The 16,584-nt window shown below is 37.9% G+C and overlaps 1 protein-coding gene and 1 pseudogene across 2 annotated transcripts in view; one reads left to right on the top strand and one right to left on the bottom strand.

Moving 5' to 3' along the window:
• LPGAT1 (lysophosphatidylglycerol acyltransferase 1) overlaps positions 1 to 16,584 on the top strand; it is a 63,149-nt gene that overhangs the window by 7,708 nt on the left and 38,857 nt on the right. The window lies entirely within an intron of this gene.
• Positions 10,575 to 10,693, bottom strand: LOC118613027 (annotated as a pseudogene).

Genomic DNA, 16,584 nt, shown 5'->3' with positions numbered 1-16,584 from the left:
CCATTTTCTCCCCGCTATTACATCAGGGTAATCAGAAACCTTATTTATACTTTCTGCTCACTTTCTTCCTTCTCCAGTTTTTGTTATTTGCATTTATATTTTGTTACGGCCTATAATATTTATGTTCTGTTTTATCACCCTTCTCTCTTGCTTTAGTCTTAAGTCTTCAGTTAAAATCTATTATTTAGTGCTCATCCAAGCACTTTTGCTGAAGTTTTTCCCAGTCATCCTTTGGTTGACTCAAGGTCATCCTCTAGTAGTTTCTCAGTAAGGAATCATGGGAACAACATGGGGATATCATACTTACAACATTTTCAGAACTTATTTTCATTGCTTTATACTTGAAGAACAACTTAGCAGGTAATAAAATCCAGGGCTTACTCTTTCTTTCTTATAGATATTGTACAGATATTTTCAGGCATTAAATATTGCTGTGGAGATGTGTGAAGCCAGCTTGAATCCCCCCCCCCATTATTTATGATTTGATCTTTTTTTTGCCTGTCTACCTAAAAGATTTTCTTTCTCTCTAATATTTAGTAACTTTACTAGGATATGTCGGTGTAGGATATACTGGCATACTTGTGCCCTTCGAATAATGTAGATTCAAATCTATTTTTATTTCAGGAAAATTTTCTTTAATTGTATCTATAAATATTTTTTTGATCGTTTTGGTTTTATTTTTTGATGACTCTAAATGTATATATGTTGGCTATCCCTTTGCATATTTTTTTTATTATTTTCTCTTTAATCTTTTTAAACATTTTTCATTTGTTTCTGTTTTTAGTGTCTCTTACTATGTCTTCTGCAGTGTTTCTTCTGTTTGTTCTCCTTTCAGTTTCTTTTTCATTTCTCTTATGGTTTTGTTTATTCTATTTCTTTCTTGAATTCTGCCAGTTCATGCTTTCCCTATACCTGTTTTCTACATATTTCTCCCTCAAGTTCTTATATTCATGCTTCGTGATCTTCTTCATGGTGGTGATGACTTCACTGATTTTCTTAGATTCATGCAGGAATATTTAGTTAGAATTTTTATGTTTTTTGTTGTAATGTTTTTCTAATGAGTACTCTTTTTCACTTGGTACTTTATGCTGCTCGTTTCTACCATTTTTCTTATAGTATCTCTAAGTCAATGCTGTAGCAGTTACCTTTTTATTTCCTGTAATTTAACGAATTGAATTTTCCTCTGTCAGTTATTTGTAGGATGTGTGGGTGGGGCCGGGGCAGATTTCAGATTTCTGCCTCTGAGAGTCTTTTTCACATATGGCCCCTGGGTGTGTTTCTCTGTTTTACCACAAGTCCTCTGCTTCTCCAAACCAGATCAAATCTCGGAGACTTTTTGTCACCGATTCTGGGCTTTCCACCCTTTTGAAGCTGTGACTGGAGGGACACAGTGCCAACCTGCCAACATAGACCCCATTCTCTAAGGAAGTGCATTCTTGCCATTGCTTTCTGGAATCTGCCACTGGGCCCTCCTCATCACATGCCTCATCTTACATCTCAGTCTCTGCTCTCCACTCCCAACATAGATTCTGTCTGATAGCAGCCTAGTTTGACCTCAGGTCTGATCTCATGTATTTTAGACTTTCATATTTTTGGTTTTCTCCTAAGTTTGCTGAAAAAAAGAGTTTTGTGAGGTTTTTCTCTTTCTCCTTGTTGCTATGTATATTTTCCGGGAAAATTCGTGTCTATAACTAACTCTACCATGTTCATACTAGAAAGTGTAACACAAGATTTTTATTTAACTATGTAATTATAATTTGACAGCTGTGTCCCATTCTACTGTTCTAGTCAATTATTATAAAATGGTGACCAGTTTTACCTCCTAGTTAATTTTCTTTAAGGTCTGCCCAAAAGCAAGAAATAGCCTCCCTAATTTTTTTTCCCTCCCAATGGTTCTCAAACTGTTTTGATTCTTGGACTACTTATCAGTGGAGTATAGTTAAGATATCTACTCTATTTTCACTTGGTTCCGGTAAGAAAATGTCACCAAAATCAACGGAAGAAGTGAGTGATCTTTGATACTTCAGTAAGGAATGTGAATGAAATGTAATGTTACTACCCTCTAGGGCCTAGTCTGTGGACCACCTTGAAAACTTGAAGGATGGCTAGTGCCCCTCAAACTTTGATAAATATATTTATCACATATTATATATATTTTAGCACATATAGAATATATAGTTGTTATGTATAGAATAATTATATATTAAATATGTTACAGTATATTTATAGTTTATTATAACTAGTTTCAGGAGTTTCAGAGTTTACAAACTAGTGGCCATATTCACCAGCTCATGTGCACTATCCTAACCTTTTTAAAAATTAGTTGCCAACATTTCAAAATTAAGGAGGTTTCACAAAATATGAAAAATAAAACCCAGATTTCCAGCTCTTAAGATATTAGAAATCTGGCCAGGCCGGGCCCTCATTTCTATCTGCAGCAGTTTGCTGGGGGTAAGTGATGGCTGCCTCCATTATGTGGGGCCTGTGCTGTCCAGTTCACTCAAGATCCCACTTCTTCCTGGTGTTACGCTGGGTGCTCTTTGCTCATTGACATTACCTGCCTGGACCCCAGAGGCTTAGGTGATGTTCATTTTTAAAAAACCCTCAAATAACAATTACTAGTCTGTTTCTGTTGGCATAGGATAGTTTTGCATTTAAGCCTTAATGCCTATACACTAATGAGTTCTACCATTAAAAACGGAAAGTTTGTTAGTGACCTCAATGCTGATTTCATGTAGCAGAGGCATGTGATGAGAAGTGAAAAATGAAGTGCCATTAGTAAGAACTGTGGTCACAAGGTTTTTCAAGTTTCACATACCTTTTACTAACCTGCTGAAATGTTTCCTGCTGTTTGTGCACTCATTAATTAGTAGAATGTCTCATTTCATCTTATGAACAAAATCATGTAAAATCTAGGTTATTAAAAATTAGTTATTTCTCTGCTTTTCATATTTTTCAATATGAAAACAGAGCAAGTCAAGTTGATTTGTTTCTTTAAATTATAGTACAAATAATTTAAAAATAATGTAAAAAACATGCCTGAGTATTAGTTATGAGGTTATACTTTTTTTTAAGGTTGAGTATTTTTCCAGTTTTGCTAGCAAATCACCTTTCCTAACATTTTTAACTTGTTAAACTTTAAGAAACATTATGAATCATATATGTAGGACACATTTTGAATATGCTATTAATTAGAAGTTTTCATTTTTTGAGACTTTGAGGGGAAAAAATCTGGACATTTAAACACAAGAAGTTTCCGAATCACCAAAAGAATCACAAAACTATGATCAGAATAGCTTTAGTGTTAAGAATTTATATTATTTAAATAGAGGTATAATTCATATACCATAAAATTTGCCATATTAAAATGTACAATTCAGTGGTTTTAGTATGAGTCACAAGATTCTACAACCATCCCACTGACTAGTTTCAGAACATTTCAGCACCCCCAAAAGACACCCTAAACCGATAAGCAGTCACTCTCCATCTCTTCCTCCCTTCAACCCCTGGCGGTCTGTGCTCTGTCTGTATGGATTTGCCTATTCTGGACATTTTGTATAAATGGAATCGCATTATATGTGGTCTTTTGTTTCTGACTTCTTTCACATAGCATGTTTTCAAAGTTTGTCCATATTGTAACATGTGTCAGTAGTTCATTCCTTTGTATGGCTGAATAATATTCCAATGTATGGATAGACCACACTTTGTTTATACATTCGTCAGTTGATGAACATTTGGTTTGTTTCCACATTTTAGCTTTTGTGAATAGTGCTGCTGTGAACATTCACAGTCAAGTTTCTATATGAATACATGTTGTCAGATCATACATATGAGAATTCTATGTTTAACTTTTTGAGGAACTGCAAAACTGTTTTCCATAGCAACTGTCCCATGGTAAATTCCCACTGGCAGTGTAGAAGAGTTCCAATTGGTAACATCCTTACTAATGCTTGTGAGTTTCTGGGTGGTGGTGGTGATGTTTTTAATTTGGCCATCCTAGTGGATGTGAAGTGGTAGCTAATTGTGGTTTAGATTTGCATTTTCCTAATGACTGATGATGTTAAGCATCTTTTTATGTGTTTATTAGCCATTTATATATCTTTGGAGAACTATCTATTCAAATCCTTTGCCCATTTTTAAATTAGGTTATTTGTCTTTTTATTGTACGAGATTCTGTATTCTGCATACCGTCCCCTATTTTTTCATTGGTTGCTTGTGCTTTTGATGTCACATCTGAGAAACCATTGCCTAATCCAAAGTCACGAAGATTTATATCTGTGTTTTCTTTTAAGCGTTTAGCTTTTACATTTAGGTCTTTGATCCATTTTAAGTTAATTTTTCTATATGCTGTAAGGTAGGGGTCCAAACTTCATTTTTTTTTTGCATGCAGAAGATATCCAGTTGTCTTAGCATTGTTTGGTGAAGAAAAACCTTTCCACATTCAACGATCTTGGCATTACTGTTGAAAATCAGATATGAATTCTTTTCCATTGATGTGTATGTCTTTATGCTAGTACCACACTGTCTTTATTACTGTAGTTTTGTAATAAGTTTTGAGTGTTAAGTACATTTTGTTATATCTTAATTATTTAAAAAGTTATGGTCCTTTCTGTGTATTATGACTTCAATAATAATAAGTCCACAAATTAGAAATCCTATTTAATACTGTCTTGAATTTTAAAAAGTATATTGTGAATAGTGGGCTTTTTTTCCAATCACAGTTCATTTTCAATATTATTTTATATTAGTTTTATGTGTACGGCATTGTGGTTAGGCACAAATAGTGTTTTTCAATAATTGATTTTCATAATTGGGTTAAATGACCTCTTTCTGCCTTTGCTGAGGAAATGCTTACTAGTTATCCGTTTCACTAATTGTCCTAGAAATACTGTTAATAAGAATAAAATACTTATTTACTGTTTGCTTTCTCAAGAAAACAGGACATTAGTTGTAGAAATATCTTGTGCGATAGCTCAGTCAAATATTTATTGACTGCCTGCTGCCAGTTTGCAGTTACTTGATTTGTAAGATACTGTGCTAGAGAGTGTGATTTAGATTAATTCATACCAAAAGGATTTTTAGCATAGTTAGTTTTTATTTTGATGGATGGTTTAGGGAATAGTCGAGTTTACTATGAACTGTGTGTCCAAAATGGATCTGCAGAAAGTTTTCTGAAAAATAGAAATCAATATGCACATTTTTCCCTAATGTTATGGTTCTAGGTTTTAAAATTAATTGATGTCCTAGCAGAGAATAAAATTAACTGGAAGTTAAATTTATTTTGTAGAATAAAGTATAGATTACATAGAGAAGGAACAAGGGTGTCATTTTGAATAAGAGTTGCAGGCTGATTTTTATGAGTGGAATAGAATGGTTTTTTGTGTATGAGAGACTGAATTGGGCAGTCATTTAAAACTGCAGTAATTTTTGAAAGTTATTTTAAGCCTCAGATACTTACACAAAGACGTTGTATTTTTAACAGAGAATAGATAAAAAAAAAAGGTATGATATCAGAGATTGCATGATGTATTAAAAAAATTTGACTTTTAAGTTAGTATGAGTTTGAGTCCTGCCACCACCACTTGCAAATTGTATAAATGTGAGCTAGTTACTTAAATTTTCTGAGACTCAGTCTCATCATCTGTAAAATGACGGTTATGATACTTATTTCTTTTGGAGCTTTAATGTAAAGTGAATAGCATGGTGTTTGTTACTCTTTGAGGGTATTCAAGCTTAGCTAATCGTATAGCCCCATTCAGTTTTTGTTTTAATTAATAAATAATAACTTATGGTCATTTAAGCCAGTCTAACTAAAATATTAACTAAATTTTATGTTTAAAAATTATGAAATGCTTCAAAGCAATTTATGTTCAATTGATTGAGCCACCTATCCCAATAATGAATATTGGAGCGCCCGCTCTGTCAGGCTCTGTGCTGGTGGTGGGCTTCTGCAGTTGACTGTTTTGTGTGGGAGACAAGAGGACTCACGTGGTAACCATGTGCTCACAGTTGTGAGAAGGGCTACAAAGAACGAGTATTGGGGCTACGAGAGTATGGAACAGAGGGCTTAATCTAGGGACGAGTGGCGACAGAGAAGAATGGTGTCCTTGAGAAATTGGTGTTGAGACCGACAGACACCTGAGACAGACACCTAAGGAATAAATAAGTAGGAGTTGGCCAGGTGATGCCGGGGGAGGGGCAGCACATGCAGAGGATGAAAAGGGCCTGTCCTGTGTGAGCAATGAAGGGAAGGCCAGATTGGCTGCAGCACTGAGTGAATGAGGACAAGAGGAGTAGGGGTGGTTGCGGCCCGGAGTCGATGAGGCAAATCCATTGAGGCGTTGTAGTGCATATTAAGGATTTTGAATCTGTTCAAGGATGTTAAGTAAGGGAATGGCGAAATCAGATTTATATTTGTAATTCTGTATTCGGCCAGCTTTGTGGAAATGGAGCAGAGAGAAGTGCGAGTATGCAAGGGATGCTCTCTAGAAGATTCTCACCTCATCGAGGTGAGAGGATAGTTGCTTGGTCTAGGGGTGATGGCAGTGGAGATGGAAAGAAGTAAAGTAATTGAAGAGTTTTATAGAAGGGAGCTCGTCAGGACTCGCTGAGGAATTGGACATAGAGGGTGCAGTAGAAGGGCAGGCAACAGATGACCATGAGGTTTCTGGTGAGAGCTGCTGGGTGGTTTAGGGAGGCTCAGAAAAGGAGCAATACTGAGGGGAAAGAGGAAAATTTAGCATAGGATGGGTGAGAAATATCTGGGTGGAGCTCTGAAGTTAATATATGGATGTACAGTCTGGAAATCAGAAGAGAAGCCTGAGCTAGAAAGGTAAATTGAGAAATTATCAATGGTATTTAAAGCAATGGAGGTGGAGGAGATCAGCTAGAGATTGTTAGTACTGAGTGATTAGAGGCCCAGGATCAAATTCAAGGAATGCCACCATTTGGAGGGTGGAGTGAGGAGGATGGCCAAGTCCAAAAAGGAGGAGCTAGAGAAGCAGGAGGAATGTTTGCCCTAAGGGTATGGTGTCAGATATCAACAGTGCTTAAGGCAGGGGCCTCGTAAATGCTGCTGAGAGTTTATATTTTGCAAGATGAGAGCTGATTCATTTTTTTATTGCCTTTGGCAAGAACAGCTTCATTGAGGTGATTGAAGTGAATGCTGCATTGGAATAGGTTGGAAATGAATGATGAATGGGAGGAGATAAAATACAAGCATGAACCATATGACTTTCCAGAAATTTGGCTCTGAAGGAGTAAAGGGTGATAGTTGCAAGAAAGAAATTGGGTCAAGAGAAGGCATTTTACATATTTTTATTTTTAAGGTGGGAAAGTCAAGATTTTGACCCACTTTAAAGTTGTAATTGAAGAAACTAGGGTCACTTACTTACAGGGCTATGTATTTAGGAAACCATTCTTAGTGAAGATCGAATGAGAGAGAACGTTTATCACGGCAGGATACCTGGCAAGCATGTAAATATTGGCTCTGGCGGCAGATACAGGCCGCGCCTCCAGGTTTTGGTTCTATACTAAACCCTTACTTAGTAAGGCTGCTCCCCCGCAGCCCCTCTGCATTTTCTCATTGATATTCTTCCTCTCCCTAAGATCTCTTGTTCAGTTTCTTTGGAAATGTCTACCTACTTACCTAACCCTTGGCATCCTTCCCCACTCCTTCAGTTTCCACTCTTTCCTTCTTTCTGAACCTCTTTGCCATCTACTCTGTAACTGTGGCTCTTAACAAGGGGGCTGAGATTTTCTTTGGGCTTCAGAGTTCTCTCAGAGGGTCAAGAATCTATACACATATTCAGTACCATCTATAGGTGAATAAATGATGCCTTGTAAATATGTGTTAAAAGTTTTCAAATTTATGTAGCTGCTGTGTTGATTAATAAGAAATCCCTTAAAAGCATTATAGACTTTATAGTCGCTTTTTTGTTATGGCTATTTCCACTCAATGCTAAAAGAACCATTTCTAGCATAGATACCTACTACATATTTGGACATTTAAAAGGCCGTTCATACTGGAAAGGGTTAGGACTCACTGCTTTACAACAGAAAACATTCAGAATTCCACTTCCTGTTTTTCACTGTTTTACCTTTGCTGCTCCTGTCTTTAAAATCCTTTCCCGTTTAGAAATAAAAGTGCAGCTCACTGCCATCGTTCATTTAACATCAGGTGTAGGAATGCTACGTTTTCTAGGATTTGACATTTTCAGTGATCGAGAATTACTATATTTTGTAAATGGAAATAACTGCTATTCCAAACAGAATACTATAAGTGAATGATGTAATTTGTTTCCAAAGACTATCGAAATACTAGAACGATGCAAAAATAATAATTAAAGCGAGGTATTTCATGGCAAACTTTGGGGGTAAGGTTATGACTGTGATCCACAAGTTTATCTCCTGGTAAACACTGCAGTGATTATTCTCCAATTCCGCAAAAAAATACTTGAGGCAAATGGAAAAGGGGTAACTGACTAACTTGTCAATTGCTTAAGGGGGGAGTTGAGGTTCTTTCTTCTTCCTTTGATACCTTTCTGCAGTGGTGGGCAAACTACTGCCCTTGGGCCCAATCCAGCCTGCTGCCCCTTTGTTTTGTAAATCCTCTCCAGCTCTACAGGCTTTGCAGATCACCTTTGCAATCAACCAGATAACAGGAATCACTAACTTAGAACCCCAAGAAAGTGAAACGTTACTCCTCACTCCTCGCAAGGAAAAATTCCATCTTTCTCACTGGTAGACCCGTATCGCAAGAAGTTGTACAGTAGTCCCCTCTTCCCCACGGGTTCACGTTCCACAGTTACGCCTTCTGCGGTTTCAGCTATCTGCTGCCAACCGCAGTCTGAAAATATTAAGTGAAAAATTCCAGAAATAACCAGTTCACAAGTTTTAAATTGCATGCTATTCTGACCAACGTGATGAAATCCTGCGCCCTCCCGCTCTGTCCCTGCTGGATGCGCATCATCCCTGTTTCCGGGGTATCCACACTGTGCGCACCACCTGCCAGCTGGTCGCCTGGTAGCCATCTCAGTTATCAGACTGACTGCTGTGGTATCGCAGTGCTTGTTTCCGAATCACCCTTATTTTACGTACTCATGGCCCCAGAGTCATTCACATAATTTTTATAACAGTACGTTGTTACAATTGTTTTATTTTATTATTAGTTATTGTTGTTAATCTCTTATTGTGCCTGATTTATAAATTAAGCTTTATCATAGCTATGTAAGTATAGGAAAAAACAATATATTTAGGGTTTGGTACTATTTGAGGTTTTATGCATCCGCTGAGGGTCTTGGAATGTATCCCCATGGATAAGAGAGAGACTACTATATTCAATTATTTTTATATTTTGAATTTTGTCAAAAAATTTGTGGAAATTTGTTGATAAAGAAATTTCTTATGTAAATACCTGTATAATATCCTCAATTTTGCCTCTTGGCCGGCATGGCTTAAAATTTTTACTGTCTGACTCTTTACAGAAAAAATTTACTGACCGCTGCCTTATAGTACTGGTTCCCAGATTTTTCTGCACATCTGAATTATCAAACGATTTTATATATATATATATATATATGTAAATTCTTCTACTCTGGTGATTCTAATTCAGTACATCCGGATGGATCCGGGAACCTAGATTTTTAGCAAGCTATTTAGTTGATTGGGAATCATTTTCTATTAATGCATTCACAGGGTTGAACTCCACCAAATAATGCAGTGAATTTTGGATTAGATGTCAGAAGATAGCTTCTTATTTTATTTCGGGATTTACTAACTGTGGGACCTAATCCAAGTAATGACTTGTTCTGCAGGTTTTTAAAACAATTTCTAGTTCCTTTCCTTTATCTTCTACAGTGGTAATTCTTTTTACCTTTGGGGGTTCACAGATACTTCTTTTTAGAATCTGATGAAAGTTATGAGCCTTCCCCTCAGAAAAGGGCACCTGTATTAATTTCCTATGACTACCATAACAAATTACTACAAAAGGGTTTAAAACAACAGAAATGTATTCTCTCACATTTCTGGAGGCTATAAGTTCAAATCAGCAGGCTGCACTCCCCAGAGCTAGGGGGAGAGTCCTGCCTCTTCCAGCTTCTGGGAGCTGTCAGCATTCCTGGGCTTGTGGCTGCCATCACTCCGCTCTGTCTCACAGGTCACGTTGTCCTCTCCTCTCCTCTATGTCTACTCTCATATAATGACACTTATGGATTTGGGGCCCAGCCAGGTAATTCAGAATGAGCTCCTCGAGATCCTTCATTTAATCTGTTCTTTTACCATATAAAGTAACATTCACAGATTCCAGAGATTTGATATGGATATCATACGGGGTGGAGGTGGGGGCACATTTTGGGCTTACCTCAGCACCTTTGCACTTGCTGACAATTTAGAAAACTCTTTGAAGTCCATATATGGACCCAATGGACTCTAGGTTTGACCTCAGTGCTCAGTGAGAAACACCTTACACCTACGATGTATTTTATTTTATTTTTTTAGGTGAGGCAACCCTTGGTTCACCTCACAGATTGCAAGGACCTTGTCAGTTTACAATCCCCCCGCCCTTTTTTTTTTAACGCCTACAGCTCCTGGTCTTCTGAGGCAGTCTCCCATCCAAGTACTAACCAGGCCCAGCCCTGCTTTGCTTCTGAGATCAGACGGAATTGGGTTTGTTCAGGGTGGCATGGCCGTAGACCACCTGTGTTGTTTTTTAGTTATGTAGTCTTGTCCTTCTCTCTTCCGTCCCATGTTCTTACAGTCATCATCCTATTAATACCAATCTCAAAATGATGTTTGCTTCTTGTGACCTTAGGGTCTTCGATTTATAGTTTTCTTTCTGAATTGGTTTCTCTTATTCCTTTCGGAACTATTTATCTTCTAATAAGACTTACTGTTAAAAGAAAATAAAAGCCTTTCCTAATCCTTTTTACTTAATTCTGCAGCAAGGAGACTAAGTTCTGTGCAAACCATAGATAGCTGATAATGCCTCCAGTGAGCAGAGTAACTTACCTTGGTCGAGTCCTTGATATGCCAGGCCTTTTAGCAAGTGCTTACACATGGCTTCTTATTAAATACTGAAAACAGTCCTCAGAGGGAGGGAATAGTGATCCCAGTATATAAGTGAGAAAATGAAGGCTGGTGGCAGTTAAGTAATTTGGGTGATAGAGCTTCGGTGGGTGATAGAGGCAGCAAGGGACAGAGCTGGCCTTCGAAGATTTCCTACTCTGAAGCCCTTAGTATTTTAATCATGCCATTAAAACATAGCACAGTTTCCTCTTAGTTGAGTGGTTAGTAATCTCATTAGACAGGGGCTGTGTATGCTTGGTTCAGGGGTCAACAGACCAGGATTTCAGTCAGATTTGTAGTGCTTACTTATAGTATTTCCTCGCACAATATCTTCTCTGATCCTCAGCTTTAAATAAGACTGATACCTGGCTTGTGCGCCTTATAGTGCTGCTGTTGCGATAGAGAGACTGTGAATCAAAATTCTTTAAAATAGGAAAATTTACTACAGTGTAATACAGTTAATTAGTTTCTCATTTGATTATATTCTTAGTACTTTATTATTTTTTTTTCTATCCTAGATTTGAAAGTTTAGGAGTACGATCAAACCTCAAATGAGAGGCTGTATTAGCTCCAACTATGAATTCCTTTGCTTAGGACCTCTTGGGCATTTGGTGGATGTGAACGCTTGTGTCTGCTTTCTGCTCTTTCATTGTAAGGGGCATCCCCAGCTTTGTCCAGCTCAGCTCCGTTTAGGATATCTACATTCACGGTAACTTTCTGAGCAGTTCTCTTTCCTCGGTCAGTTTTTTACTCTTTTCATTGCTCACTTTGCCATGGGCTTGGTTGGTGGCCTGTGGGTTTGGTTGATGGCCACAGTCTCAGTGTGGTCTGGAGACTCTTCCTCTTTTCTCTGTCCCCCTTCTCCAATTTCTTCACACGCTCATTCATCTATAGATATCCAAAGCTGATATCCTATCTCTCTTATTTCACCCCACTAATTATTATCACCTTTTATCTTTGCTCTAGACTTCTAGGATATAATGATACTAAAGACATTCTCATCTCAAAAAAGGAAAAGTACCCCCCATTTAACAAAGGAAACCCACATAAGAAACCCACTCTCCTCACTTTTGTCACTTGCCTAGTGACAAAAAAAAGGAATTTTGTATTTCCTAACCTAAATTCTAGTATCTGATTTTTAAAAGTACCCCTATAATCTGGTCTTGTATTCAGAGTTATAACCTTATTTCTCATTTTTCCCAGGACTGTTTGTTCAGGAAGTTCTCTACCAGGCCATATTCCCCCATGCCTTTGGTCCCTAGTTCACAGCGAATTTTTCTGTCTCTACCTCCTGTGATACATCTTTTCCTGTGTAATGAATTACTCCCCAGTTTGTCTTTCATCCTTCATAAGTGAGCAAACTTTTTGAGAGCAGGGGTCATATTACATCATTTGAAAAGTTTGCTTAAGTTTTACATGGAAGAAAACATACCTCTAAGAAAACGACAGTCGTCAGGCTCGGTGAGCTGCTGGCGCGGTGGTGGGCACGTGAGAGTGCTAGGACGCGGAATGGCAGATGGACAGTTCCAGGCTCCGGCTTGCTCCAGGCCACACCTCTGTCGACGGAAAAGGCAGGCCAGATTGCTCATACAGCTAAAAACGTTCTCTGTTTCGGTCTTTTTCTTCTTCCCTTCCATGCTCTCTCTTCTCTCAGCTTGTACTTTTTCGCTTTTTTTGTTTTCGCTAAGCTCACATAGCTGCATTTCATGAGTTATGTCCCCCCACAGTGGTGGAGCCCTATTTCTCTATGAAGAGAATAAAGCTGGTTAACTGAATGAAAATATCAATAAGTGCTTTGGGGGATAATGAGCAGGAAGTGATGTGAATTAATTATACTTAGCCAGCTCTGTTTTTCTTTGCAACTAACTCGGTCAGGAAGCCTAAAAATTCCATTTCTTATATTTGATTTAAAATATCTGTGAAGGTGAGGGACTTGGATTCAGATACCTCTAAATTCCTTTCTAGGTCTAAACTTCATTAAAATCTAAACCCCTATCACATATAATGGCCTGATTCTAAAACTATTTAGAGTACTAGTAGCAAAGCAGAGAAATCCCTACATTTCACACTTATTTTCTGGCAATTTGGTGTAATCTTTAGGAAAAGTTAGGATGTTCCTTCTTTCAATTATTCATTTTAGGAACCTTAGGCAGACACTACTTAATTTCATTGCTTGAATTTTTTCCAATGGAATCAAATTAAAGTACCTTTGATTTAAAGTCTCATCTCTGAATTTAGTATACTGTTCTGATGGTCAGCTTATGAACAAAGCTGTGCATGAATTAATTTTTTTTTTTGACTTACCTCTTTATGAAATGATCACTGATTCAACCCCAAACTCTTTGTTAGTTTTAGATTTCTCAAGTCACCCAGCTGCTCTTCTATCGATTTCATCTTTTTGGAAAGTCTCTCTGGGAAATCTTAACTTGCTCCGACTTGGACTGGTTATCCACTAAGTCTAGTTCTCAGCTAACATCCTGGATCTCCCTTTCCTATATTCCTGGGAATTCTTTTTGCCTCTCTCTAGGTTTCCTTCCCAATTTCTTATATCATAGTTTTTTTCCTTCTTGATTTATTTCTTTATTTGGGCAAAGCACACTATCCATCTTCCTGAGAATAAGGGATCTGTTTTTTAAGACGTTGCACAACTGAAAATAGTTTTTCTGCTCCTTCGTCTTTTGAATGTTTCCTTTTTCCTTTCTGAACGTCTGTAGATCTTCTCTTTGACACCATTATAGTGAAGTTTTCTGTACGAATGCCTTGGGGTGGGTCATTTTAATCCACGTATTGGTTACTGGATGTTTCCTGTCATTCTAGAAATTTGTGTCCTCAGTAGTTCTTTATTTATTCCTTTGATTTCTTTTTCTCTGTTTTTTTTTTTTTCTTCCCCTAGAACTTATGTTATTAGAATGTCGAACTTTTTGGAATGGTCCTCTAATGTTCAAATCTTTTCCGACCTGTTTTTCATCTTGTCTTTTTATCTTTATATTTGTCCTTATTCTTTCTGAAGATTTTTGCAACTTTATCTCCCAATCTTTTGTTTAAGATTTTCATTTTTGCTATCGTGTTAATTTCCAGCAGGTCCCTTTTCTCCCTGAATGTTCCTTTTTTTTTTTTTTTTGTATTTTGTTCTTGCCTCATGGTTATCACATCATCATCTCTGACTTCAATATCGATATTAATAGTCTCTTTTGAAGTTTTATTTTTCATGTGTTATCTCTCTTTCCTCAAGGTTCTCTATTTCTGTTTGCATTTTTCCCCTCTATCTTTTCCATCTTTCACTTTAAGGGCTCTTTTGGGAGGCAGATATCTGATAATACATATTTCATTGTTCTTATTAAAGAGTAGCGGACCAAGAAGGTGGTTGGTAGTCCTGCTGGTGACTGAGGCTTATTGTGCACACTAGCTTCATTGTAGGGTAATCTGGTTGGAAGATTTCACTGGAGAGCCTCAGATACCAGTATTTTCAGATCTTTTCTCTAGAGCTGTCAGATTTTTTTACAGAGGAGACTCTTTCAGACTGCTGTATCCAGGGGCCAAGTGGATAAAGGGTGGGCATCAGAGGGATGGATCCGTTTTCAATAATCACACGTGTGCTTAGTCCTCATGTCGTCTGTACTATTCTCATTTGTTATCTAAGCGCACCCTGATTCAACCACAGGCTTCAACTGACCTAACTTATTTTGAACTCCCTAATTTAGTGGTTCTTAAATGGGATGGAAGTGGGATGTTTGGAAATGCATAGGGTGTTCTGGATTGTAACAGGGACTATTGGCTAGAGTAATAAAAGTTTTGTGGTGAGAATGGCTGCAGGAAGAATTGCTTCTCCCAAGATACCAATAGCTCACCTTTTGAAAACAATCTGTTTAATTAATTAATCAGTTAATTAATTATATAAGTTTCAGATATACAACGTTATAATTCAATATCTTATAGACTACAAAGTGCTCACCCCTGAAAGTCTAGTAACCATAACCATCCATTACCATTACCGTTGACCCCTTCACCCCTTCTACCCACCTTCTAACTGCCTTCCCCTCAGTTCTCTGTATCTATGAGTGTGCTTTTATTTTGTTTGTGCAGTTTTTTAAAGCATCAGTTAGTTAATTACCAGGTATTACCTCTGAGTTTCCTGCTATTCCTTAGTTCGTGCTTTCCAGTCGGTGGTGGTTTTGATTTTATTGGAGTCTGAAATTGGAAACTCTATTCTGAAGCTTCCTTTTAAGCAGGTGGCTGGAGTGGGAGCAAGAAAACTAGTTAGGAGGTCACGGCAGAAGTCCAAGAAAGAGTTGTTGGCTCCTCGGACCAGAGTGGTAGTCAAAAAGGAGAGGCGTAGGAGATGCAGGATGTGTTTTGGGGGTAGAATCCACAGGCATCAGAGATGGATTGAATGTGGGAATCTAAGGGAAGGGAGCAATCATCAGAGGTGGTCTTAGGTTTTGTCTTGAGTCAACTGCGTGAGTGACAGTGTCTTTTGTTGAGATGGAGAAGAGGAGGGTAAAGAGCTGCTTCTGTATTGAGCATATTAAGTTTCAGATGCCTGTACCCAGGGCCCAAAGACAGTATTGATTTTTTTCTTACTCATTGCTTCTTTAGACTTAACTCCCATGAAAAAAACACTCGGTTCTTTGGCTGTGCGCTTCTGTACCCCTCCTCATCGCTGCTGCCCCCCAGCCCTTGTTGAGGACTTTGGGACTTGGCTCACCCACCCCACTTCCTGTGGCGTGGTCATTGACAACTTCAGGGGCCGTGTGAGCAGCTTGTCCAAGTTCCTGCCTCCAGGGTTCTCTGACCTGCAGTGTGCCAACGGTGACAGCTTGATCCGTGGTTCTGAATCCCAGTTCCCCCACTTTCTAACCACATAACTTTGAAAATTCTGCTTATGTCTCATTTTATGTCTCATTTTTATCAATTCTAGATTGGGAACAATAGTATCTGTACATTTGGGATTTTGTGGAGATTAAATAATAAAATAATGTAAATTATTTTCTGTTACTATTTACAAACGCCTGGCATATAGTAAAGCATTCTATAAATGTTGTCTATTAAGTTTATTAGTATTTAATTATATATCTATTTAATAATACATGCTGTTATTCTTTTAGTTAAGCAATCCTTTCCAAAGCTACTTCTTGAGACTTGCCTTCTCAAGTCGAACCTCTTAAATTTTAAGTGCCAACAGAGCACTGACCACAATTTCCAGAGTGTTCAATATATTTGCTTTAAAAAAGAAAACAAAACTCATCAGTGCTTCAATTCCAGTGGTTCTTATTTACGAGTATACATCAGATTGACCCAGGGGGAGTTTTCAAAATGTCTGGGCGCTACGTCTGGGAGTTTGACTAGAATGGGGAAGGGCGGAGATGGGGTAGCATCGGTGCCCCTATTAAAATAGTCCGCCCTTCATTTGCTTTTAGTTAATTACCGCCTTACTTGGTTCCTTTCCTTGCCAGTTTCCCCTCCATTAATTAGTACCTTAAGCTACTTTCTCATGGCCACCCTTAATTAATGTTCTTATTC

Source organism: Rousettus aegyptiacus, unplaced genomic scaffold (assembly GCF_014176215.1).
Source record: "Rousettus aegyptiacus isolate mRouAeg1 unplaced genomic scaffold, mRouAeg1.p scaffold_m13_p_17, whole genome shotgun sequence".
Classification (NCBI taxonomy): domain Eukaryota; kingdom Metazoa; phylum Chordata; class Mammalia; order Chiroptera; family Pteropodidae; genus Rousettus; species Rousettus aegyptiacus.
The sequence above is the reverse complement of the archived record's forward strand: the minus strand, read 5'-3'. Positions and strand labels throughout refer to the sequence as shown.